The sequence below is a fragment of the Peromyscus californicus genome, unplaced genomic scaffold (genome assembly GCF_007827085.1).
Source record: "Peromyscus californicus insignis strain IS unplaced genomic scaffold, ASM782708v3 Scaffold_2__1_contigs__length_46816999, whole genome shotgun sequence".
Lineage (NCBI taxonomy): Eukaryota > Metazoa > Chordata > Mammalia > Rodentia > Cricetidae > Peromyscus > Peromyscus californicus.
The window spans coordinates 36184059-36195259 of NW_026294540.1; the positions used below are offsets into that span (position 1 = coordinate 36184059).

Here is an 11201-nt window from a genome sequence, read left to right on the forward strand (position 1 = left end):
TTGGTGATAGACAAGATGGAAGACTTCTATATAATTTTAAAAAAACATGGACTATGCTGTAAAATTCACTTTTCCTCTAGAATGTCCTTTATTCCTGACATGATGAAGCACATTCCTATGTGCTCTGAACAAAATAATATGGCACTTGGGGACAAAGATGCAACCTAGGAGACCTGCACTGGAAGCCAGGATAGAGAAGACCTCCATGGTCACAGTGATTTTTCCCTTGGTGCTGTGGTAGACAGGGAGGAAGGTGACCCACACACTGAAGAACACCAACATGCTAAAAGTGATGAACTTGGCTTCATTGAATGTGTCAGGCAGGTTCCTGGACAGGTAAGCCATAGTGTAGCTCCCAAGTGCCATGGAGCAGAGGTATGCCAGGACAGAATGGAAGGCAATACTGGAGCCTTTGTTGCATATAATAATTATGTGGCCATGTTCAGTTAAGCATCTGAGTCAATAAATGGAGGAGAGGTGCTCAGCCAAATGCCACAGATCACAAGCTGGATAAGGGTGCAGACAGGAATAATGAGGTTAGGAGCCCTTGATATCATTATCCACCTTATCAGTCTCCCTGGAAATGTGATTCTGAAAGCCAGAACCACAGTAATAGATTTGGCCAAGACTGTAGAGAGAGCCAGTGTGAACAGGACTGCAAATGTACTCTGCTGCAGGATACAGGTTGCTGTGTTGGGATGGCCAATGAATAACAATGGACAGAGAAAACAGAAGATCAGAGTAAGGAGCAGGATGTAAGTGAGAGCCTGGTTATTGGCCATGACAATGGGGGTGTGGTGGTACTTCACAAAGATACCAAGAACACCAGCTGTTAGTGAAGAGAAGCTCACGGACAAGCAGGTGAGTGCCATCCCCAAAGTGTCTTCATAGGACAAAAATGTCACTGTTTTCTCGAGGCATTGCTTCTGCTCTGTATTTGCATAATGACTTTCTGAACACCTCACACAATGATCCATATCTACTCAGAAATTAAATTTATAATGAGTCTCTACTCATGTTCCCCTTTTATTTCCAGCAATTTCCCAGCAACATTTGTCTGGAATTTGCCCACATTTCCTTTGTTGTTCCAGACTCAAGTAAATCTGTCCTCTACAGGGAAAATTCTCAAGTGCTCTCTAATAAATCCTTCCAGGATGATACTGCCTATCTTCTTTGTTGCACATAAGGTGAGCAAGTCGATCCTTTATATTGTTATATATTTCATTTAAGTGATAAAATGCATTTTTATTTATTCGTATACTCATGTTATTGAATAAAATTACATAAACCTAACTTGATCATAGGATCACTGAAATTTCTGTCTTGTAATGTTCTCAACAAAAGAATCAAATTTAGCAATTCCCCTTGTGTTTATTGAATACTCCAGTGTGTTCATTCTCTGCTTGTGGAATGAGAATTTTTAGATTCTTGAAAGCTGGAAGAACTCCTCATGTGAAACTGTTTAATTGGTTCTAAGCAGAAAAGATCTACTTAACAAATAGATACAAAACTCTATGCTGTGGGATGGTCTGTATGTCAAGTGTGTTGCTGATTGGTCAATAAATAAATCACTGATTGGCCAGTGGCTAGGCAGGAAGTATAGGTGGGACAAGGAGGAGAATAAAGCTGGGAAGTGGAAGGCTGAGTCAGAGACACTGCCAGCCACTACGATAACAAACAGCATGTGAAGATGCTGGTAAGCCACAAGCCATGTGGCAAGGTATAGATTAATGGAAATGGATTAATTTAAGCTGTAAGAACAGTTAGCAAGAAGTCTGCCACGGCCATACAGTTTGTAAGCAATATAAGTCTCTGTGTTTGCTTGGTTGTGTCTGAGTGGCTGTGAGACGGCAGGTGAGAGAGATTTGCCCTGACCGTGGGCCAGGCAGGAAAGCTCTAGCTACAAATGGCGTCCAACATGGTGGCAAGAGTTTCCACCTGGGGCTGGAGAGATGGCTCACAGGTTAAGAGTTTCCACCTAAAAACTGAGAAAAAAGATTCTAAAATGGAGCTAAAAACAGCTTCCTAATTGTCTCTCTCAAATGAGCGGCAGCTGCCAGTTTGAGCTACTTGTGGGTTCCTAGTGTGCGCGCTCGACCTGCAGTATGGTGGGAATGAGGCCTCTGCAAGTGGCACATTAAGCTGCATGGTGGATTTAGCCTTTGCTAGTACAAAACAAAAAAAAAGAGGTTTCTGGGCTACACGCTGCTTGGATAAAAGCACAGACCCATGATAGCTCCCAGAGCTGGCGGTAAACGTCACACTGCCGTGTTGGGAAGCTGAGGTGCGCAGAGCCAGCAGCCACAGCTGCTGCAGTTTAAAGCAAAAAATTCACAATAAGACAGATTCAGATGTAATAGTTTGCAATGTGTGTAAAATATACATAGGTTTGAAAGAGACCAAAAAGGTGATATATACAGTTATATAAACAAATACATAGTTTTAAAAAATAAAGTCTGCCAGGCGGTGGTGGTGCACGCCTTTAATCCCAGCACTCGGGAGGCAGAGGCAGGCGGATCTCTGTGAGTTCGAGGCCAGCCTGGGCTACCAAGTGAGTTCCAGGAAAGGCGCAAAGCTACACAGAGAAACCCTGTCTCGAAAAAAACAAAAAAAAAAATAAAGTCTTTAAAGAGACAGTAAAGTTAATATAAAAAATAAGCCATGTGAAGATGAATATTACACAGAGAATCTGGATTGTGTTGTCTTTGGGATTTTTAACTGCAGAAAAACACTTGATCATAAAAGATGTTGAGTTAAACCAATATGTATATTTTAAGGATACCTTGACTTCAAAATTTGGATACAAGGATATGTTGCTTTGGAAAGGAGACTCTGTTTTCGTTCCCACAGAAAGCCAGAGGCTATGGATTTGTTCCAGATTAAGATACATCAGGTTTGACCAGCCAAGACCCCCTGAAAGGTCTCCAATGACACCATGGCCCAGATGATTCAACATCCAGAATGGTTTGAAGGCAACTGGCTCAGACGATACACCCTCATGGACTATTCCATAATCCTAAAATTTTTGTTGTGTCCCCATAAGATACAGCGCCCCCCTCCAGCAGGAAGTAGTAAGAGAAGCTACACCCAAATTCCCAAATTATATGTAATTTTACTTTGTTAAGGTTAAAACCTTCCTTTTTGAAAAACAGAAAACAAAAGGGGAAGTGCTGTGGGATGGTCTGTATGTCAAGTGTGTTGCTGATTGGTCAATAAATAAATCACTGATTGGCCAATGGCTAGGCAGGAAGTATAGGCGGGACAAGGAGGAGAATAAAGCTGGGAAGTGGAAGGCTGAGTCAGAGACACTGCCAGCCGCCACGATAACAAACAGCATGTGAAGATGCTGGTAAGCCACAAGCCATGTGGCAAGGTATAGATTAATGGAAATGGATTAATTTAAGCTGTAAGAACAGTTAGCAAGAAGTCTGCCACGGCCAATACAGTTTGTAAGCAATATAAGTCTCTGTGTTTGCTTGGTTGTGTCTGAGTGGCTGTGGGACGGGCAGGTGAGAGAGATTTGCCCTGACCGTGGGCCAGGCAGGAAAGCTCTAGCTACAATGATAGTTTTAGTCTTAGTTGGTCATGGAATAATGTTTTGATATTTTATCACTTGTAATTTGTGAGTTTCATCTTAAATTCAAAAGATATACATATCTCTGTATTAATTACATATTTACATTAAGAATATTTCTATTTCATATTTTATTAAAATGTTCAATATTTTTGCAATGTGGATTTTTTAATTAAAGTCTATTGAATTTAACATTTTCTATTCCCTACTATAGCCTTTATTTGATTATCATTTAATTTGTTAGTTTTTCAGATGTGCCTTCCTTTAACTTCTCATTCTCAAGGTACTCTGTTTTTTCTATATCCCATGTGCTTACATCTATCCATTTCTAACAGAGCATGAATGCTTTATAAGCACAATCATATATCTTCTTTAGCAAATGCACAGGGTATATAAGTCATGACAAATATTTTTTTAGACATTTAAAGTGGTTCTTTTGAAGATAGATTCATCTTATTATATAGGTTTTGAAGTACAGGATTCACTGTTTTGAAATATTTAGCACTTATGTTTTAGTGTTTTTTCTTTCTTACTAAAGTGTCTCATTAAACTGCAGTCATGCAATACTTGATATTGATATTTCTTGTTTCCTCAAATGCATATAACTAACGTGTGCATGAACAAACTGTGACTCCGTGTACTCAAAGCCTCTTTGCACATTAAGTTTTAAAGGGTCTGTACAGTCAGTCTCAATATGCATTTTTTAAAGTAGGCAAATTAAAGTCACCAAAAAATTTGAATGTCTTAAATTTTATGAATAAATATTAAAACATCTGAGTTTTCAGGAAAACCATTATGTCATTCAAAGAATTCCAGCTATTATACAAAGGAACTCATTTGATATAAATGATGAAGTTGAGGAATCCTCTTTAAGTTTCTCTCCATATTAAACATTGTGAGTATATGTCCTCATATATTCACTGTTATCAATTGTCTCATGCCTGTTTTATGTTTCTTGGATATATTTTGACATAAGAATCCTCTACTATATCTACCTTTGCCTGGAAAAGATGGTCCTTCATATTCAGTGTCCTGACTTGTTCTAAGAACAAGGGTGTGTATCTATACCTGGCTTATTCACAACGCTATCATTAATAAAAAGTGTTAATGTGCCAGTTCAACTAGTTTCACAAGATGTTAACAGGATACCTGTTACTCTTAAGTAGGACCTGGTTTCCATTGCAAGCACTTACAAGGTGGTTTATGTTATCTCTGATCAACCTACAAGTGATCTGATGCTACATTTAACACTGAGTTGCACCAAGCAAGTACATGGTACACATACATGAATGCAGGCAATACAGTCACAGATAAAACAAAATGAAAAATTATAAAAATGAAACACTTCTAAATATGTCCATGTAATTAAATACATTTCTAACACCTCTAATGAACCTAAAACCATGACTGAAATTATGCAACTAAAGGCCATAAGGATCCAACCATTTAGGATGTGCTAACTATGAGATAAATATGATTTGAAATACAAGAAATGTCAGTAATTTCTAAAATTTGTGCATGTGCACATGAGTGTGTGCCTGCATGTGTGTATTTGTGTGTGTGTATGTGTGTGTGTGTGTGTGTGTGTGTGTGTGTGTGTGTGTGTGTGTGTGTGTATGTGTGTTAAATGTCATGGTGAAATAAAGCAGACTACTCTGTGATGGGTAAAGTTGTTCTCTTAAAACAACTCTGCAACAATGGCTGTAGAGGATCAAATCTGAGTTTCAATGGCCAGAACATCAATTAAAATGAGGATAAAATGAACCAAAACATTTTTATTCAAACTGAAAGAAGAAGGGGAGTTATCTCAAATGTTCCTTCACAGAACATTTCAATCTGCTTAGCCTTTGCAGAAGATTCTTTAGAGGTGAGAAATTCCCCAGTGAGTCTGACACTTACTTGTCTCATTGGAAATCTCATTAGCTGAACAAGGAGTGCAATCAAAGCAGCAGACAGTCTTGCCCTCCTGGGGAGATTTTCTGAATCCTGGAACACAGTTTTCACTGCACACAGAATAAGGAAGCTAGGAAGTAAATATAGAAGAGAAAACACTCAGGAGTGTACTGTTTTAAAACAATAAAACTGTTCTTTTTCCATATTGAACAATGACATAGAAAGTTTTTATATTTATTATAAAAATAAGAAAATAAGACGTTGGTTTACTGAGTACATATCAAAGTGGGCAAATGTAATATCATACTGATCCTATTCTGTACTTCCTCAGAGATGGAGTGAGCAACTTTGTTTCCCAATGGTGTTGCTTAATTTACATTTGTCAACTTGACAGGATTCAGAATTATCATATAAACTAATCTTTGTGACTTTCTATGAGAAATGATCTTGTTACAACACTTGAAGTAGAAAGATATATTCTATAATTAGTTAGCAACATTACATTGGCTGTTGCTAAGCACTAAAAGAAAAACAAAAAGGGAGGTGAAGAGCAGTGATCATGTCTATCTACTTCCTGACTGAAAATACAATGTGAATCACTTTCTCAGGCTCTTGCCAACACGATTGCCTGAATCATTATTGAGTGCTCATCCCAAATGTGAATCAAGTAAAACCTATGTTCTTAAGGTATGCTGTGATGCATAGACAAAGTGCTTCCTTTTCAGCAGCAAGACAACTAATTAACCAATGCATATGTGCCCTCCATGCTAATGTGTATTGCCAGGTGCCTGAAACCAAAATACTCATGCACTGATATTTCCTAATCTGGCAGCTTAATTAATGCTTTTGTCAGTTGGTTTCAGTGCAGGGATTAAATCTTAAGAAATAGACACTATATTTATAACTGCAAATAAGTGCCCATAGAATAAAGTATGGAAAAATAAACAATTCCATTACTCAGAATAAGGCAACAGACTCTTCCTCATATGACATTATTTTTGTACATTAAGAAGAGCACTAAGTAAGGAAACAATGATCATTACATCCACAAACAAATGTTTATTGACATAGAGATAAAAACAATGCGATAAGATCCAGCGCACCTCTGTAAATACTATAGCCCATTGTATCATATGGTCAGACAAAAATAGTTCCTGCCCTTCTGGAGCTTTTGGAGAAAATGTTTCAACTTTCATCTTTTTTCTGAGACTCTCTGGAAAATTCCAGATATTGATAATATATTCTGCATCTAGTTTCCTTTGTGAATCCAAAACCACAAGGTTTCCAGCACCAGTTTTGAAATGGATCTTCTTGAGAAAAGGGTGAAGCTAAAAGAGATGCAGAATCTGATGATTAAAAATTCCCAGAAAATTTCAGTGGAACTTGATGAAGCAAAGGGTCTCATTATCATAAATCTCTAGCATAAATTGCAAGCTATACTAAGCTATCAACATTAATGGATGAAGACCAAAAATAAATATATCATGTTTCTATACAGCCAGTTAGTTGCAAAAGAAAGATTTGACACACAAACAATAACAAACAAACAAACAGAAAGATTTAATTAATGAACGTTGATTCAAGAAAATGTCCACAGTTTTACGTGATAGTCACATCCAAATATGTAAGTAATCTCAAATTTTCAGTTTGTAAATGGAGATTGCATGCCCAAAATGTATTAAAGTGATCAGTTAGGTAACATAATCTTATCTTCATAATGTGAAGTATAAAGATCTAGTAGCATTTGAAAATTTAGACTCTAGTTCTATTTCTATTATGAAATATACTTAGAGATATTTGAGTTTCAATTGAGTATATTATCATGAGAAGTTTCTGAGGTTAATTGTAACACAAAGTAGATATGACATAGACACATTTTAGCCATGTTAATGCCATCCAGTCATCATGAACAATGACACATGCTTTTACAAGAACGTCTAGATGATAAATTACATATAATCTCTTGGGTGGATTTTGGCAAAATCTGCCACAGTGTACAATCATGTCCGGAGTGCTTTTATTAAACCTCAATATGTCAGGTGCTTCTGATAAAATATACAGAAAGAGAAATTACCTCCCAAGGGAAGGTATATACCTCCTCATTTCCATGGGGTTGAATTTGTACTTGTTTGAGTGTCATCTCATGGAGACTGTGAGCCACAGCATATACAGAATTATATACATTGTAACTCTCTTCACTCATATCCATTTCCCAAACATTTTTAGGCAACATATCCAAAGAAGCATTGGGTAGACAGTTACCCAAAATTTTACAATCAGGTCCAGAAAAAGAGCAATTGAAGTATGTGTTCCAGAACTTAGCAAGAAAATAGTCCTCTGGGTATTTAGAAGGATTGTATGTCTGCATAAACTTCCTAAAATCAGAAGCCTCAATGTGGTGATGTGCAAAAAGGAGACTCCCGTGGAATGTATCAAATATGAAAGATTTAGTAAGAGAGGTTTCATCCCATTGTGAATTCAGGACCCAGACTTTCCTGTTCAATACATGTGTTGCTATAATCATAATTGCACCATGTAATGATTCATTGTCACCATAAATGATAACCACATTTGCAAATGATTTCTGTATCTGCAGGTGAGTTTTTATGGAAGGTTCATAGTAGGAGGAAATTGGGAGAATGGAATCATTTCTACAAAAGCTAAACACACTCTGTACCTGTCCATCTCTCCTCTCAAGTCTAATAGACTCTCAGCCCCTTTGTAGTCATCCATGAGAACCAGTCCCACCCAGGTCCAACTGAAATGAATCATCAAAATGGCAATGCCATGTGAAAGAGATATGTCCTTGGGTGATTTCTGATAGAGAGAAGAGAACAGGCTTCTGTCATTCAGGATAGTGTCAAATGGCCCAAAAGTAAGCTGAAGGAAATTTCAGATAGGAAATATGAGTGAGGACACTGACATAGAACACAATCTTAAAGCAAGGGTGGCACATTGGATTGGAATAGTCTAACATATGCTCATGGTGTCATAAACTCCCATCTTGTTTCTTATGACAATTATAGAAAATTCCTCACAAGACACAGAATTTTCTAAACACCTGCTGTAGAATTTAACCTCTTCTTCTTCTCTGTCTCAAGCAAAGTATATGGGGCTACATTACCAAATGCCTGTTTTATTTTCTTTGATAGATGAATGACACAGCCTCACTTCCTTACATTTGAAAACATCTGAAATGTCTGCAGTTTAATTCAAGTTTCTTGTTCCCTCACAGCCACGTCCCTCTCCTGTGGATATTTGTAGAGATTCAGCAGTCTCCCAATAAGTGCAGATGTTGCCCGTGATGCTCCTGTAAATAAAGCAGCAGTCTTCTTCTCACTTCTACATTCACAATTAGGATGTATAGTTTCAAATCCTGTGAGGCAAGCAAAAGCTCCCAGAAGAGTACTCCCTTGATTGCTAGGGACATTATAGAGATGAAATCCTAGAGACTTGTTGGGTAAAATGTGAGTGTTTCTGTTGATCTCCTCAATGGTGAATATGAAGGCCAAAGAAAACTGGTAGCTCCTCATCTTGTACCTACAGAGAGGGATTATCATTATTTATGAATGGGACTCATATCATACTGTCTACCAGTATGATGTAATGCCTCTCATATCTTCTGTGTTATTTATCTATAAACAATATTTTTTGCTGTCCTGGTAATGGCTAGAATTTAATGCCAGGGTATATAGTAAGTGGTGATTTAATTACCTAAAAGCCTCAGATGGGTCTAAAATTTCGGGACAGAAAGTTGACTTGAACTGATATTACCCGTGCAATCTTCTGGTAAGTAGAAACACATACAAACACCCCTAAATCTTTGATGCTTTAACCAGCAGATGGCAACTTCCATCCTTTAAGGCTCGCCTAATGGGTGCTATAAAACCCAAGGGACCCCACAACACATTCACCCTGTCTGTACATAGAGAGAAAGACTTCAGCATTTCAGTTGTTCTAATTAAAATCAATGATGATTGTGGGTACGCCTGGCTGTTTTGCATGCATCAACCCCAAAGAAACATTTGGATCTGAACTTGGGGGGGAAGTTAAGAGCCCCCCAACCAAGCACATATCATTGACCAACCTTTTATTTCTACCAGTGCCATCATCTTTTCATTTCTTCGAGCCATACAATGAAGAGCAGAATGACTGAGTGAGCTTCTTATGGTTTAATAGCCTACAGGCATGAATCCGACCCTCTGGTTATTTTCTCAGAATTTTTTGTATTTTCCCTCATCTGCCAGCCTCTTTTTCTATCCCTCAATTATGTCCTTACCTCCCAAAAAAAGTGGACTTCACAAGAACCTTGAATACCCTGCTGGCAGATTTTGGACATTCAGAAAACATCAGACCTCTAAGGTGTTTATTTTGTAATTCTTAATGGTTTTTTTTTGTTTTGTTTTGCTTTAACATGAATAGGCTTTACCTGATATATTTACTGGCTTCTATAGAGACTTAATTGAAATTCACAGATACCAACAGACATTCAAAAGATTAGTATTGCCAATAAGAGACAAGCTTCAGCCAGAAAAGAGCTACTATATTAGGCTCCACAGGGTCTCCCTGCTAATTCTGACTGGTAAATCCACTCAATGTTCCTCTCACTAAAATACAATGTCCTTTGCCCTTCATGCTGCTTTGTTCTCTGAGTGTCTGCTTTTGTTTCTGCCCAGACTAACAACATGTACATTAAAGATTGCTGTTAAGTTTCCCTTTTACAATGGAAGTGATAAAAATTTAAACTCAATATGCTTTAATTATAAAAATCTTAGTTTATTAGAATTTGTCTTTTGTGTCATGAATGTAGAGATTACTCATATGGAATTATTGTTTGTTATTCATATCATGTATTTGATAACAAAATGATTATAAGTCAATGCTTCTGTAAACTAAACCTGAGGAATTTGACTTCATTCATTTTGTTCATAGTAATACTAAAATTACAAATTAATATTAAATTCAAATACTTATTTAATCAATATGACTGCATAGGTAAAATAAATAAAAATGTCTATGTTACTGAACAGTTCTTTGAAACAATTAACCTGAGGTTTTACATATAAACTTAATGTCTACTTTTAAGTCAAAGACATAGAGAATCATACAATTCAGGTCAAAATCATATTTCCTGATTCTTATATGAACTTTATTTTTACAATATGGTTCATGTCTCTTATGGTTATCAATTTTATTTAAGATATTATTGTTTCTATAGAAGGATATGTTACTCATATTGCAATATTATCCTCTCTTCATATGCAAGCACATTATATCTGTGCTTTTAAATGTGATATATATGTACAATTTATGAACGCATATGCAGTAATAATTATTTTAATGATTATGTGGATATTTTTCACCAGGACACCTGATTAAAATATAAATGAACAAATATGTGTTTGAAGATCCAACACAGTGATTTTATCCTAAAAAGTAAAACACAACAAACTACTACTTTCAATTCTGTTGAAATGAAAAATGAGCACACCAAGACATCTTAAATATTAATATGCCTTTAATTATGGTAATGATAAAATATCTTAATATATAGTGAGTAGAGAATTTTCAGTGTGACTATATCTGGGTCACCCACATTCTCATCAGAAAGACCATCGTCATTTTCTGTAAATAACCTTATGAATTCATGGATTCTGTATGGTGAACTTTGATGAGAATGAAACTTGGAGTTAATGAGAATTTAAAGAGAAGGGATAGACATTACTTGAGCACT

General features: G+C 36.7%; 1 pseudogene; it reads right to left on the minus strand.

The window, feature by feature from the left end:
* Positions 1 to 51: 51 nt before the first annotated feature.
* Positions 52 to 9817, minus strand: LOC128120823 (vomeronasal type-2 receptor 116-like; annotated as a pseudogene).
* Between the last annotated feature and the right edge of the window lie 1384 nt (positions 9818 to 11201).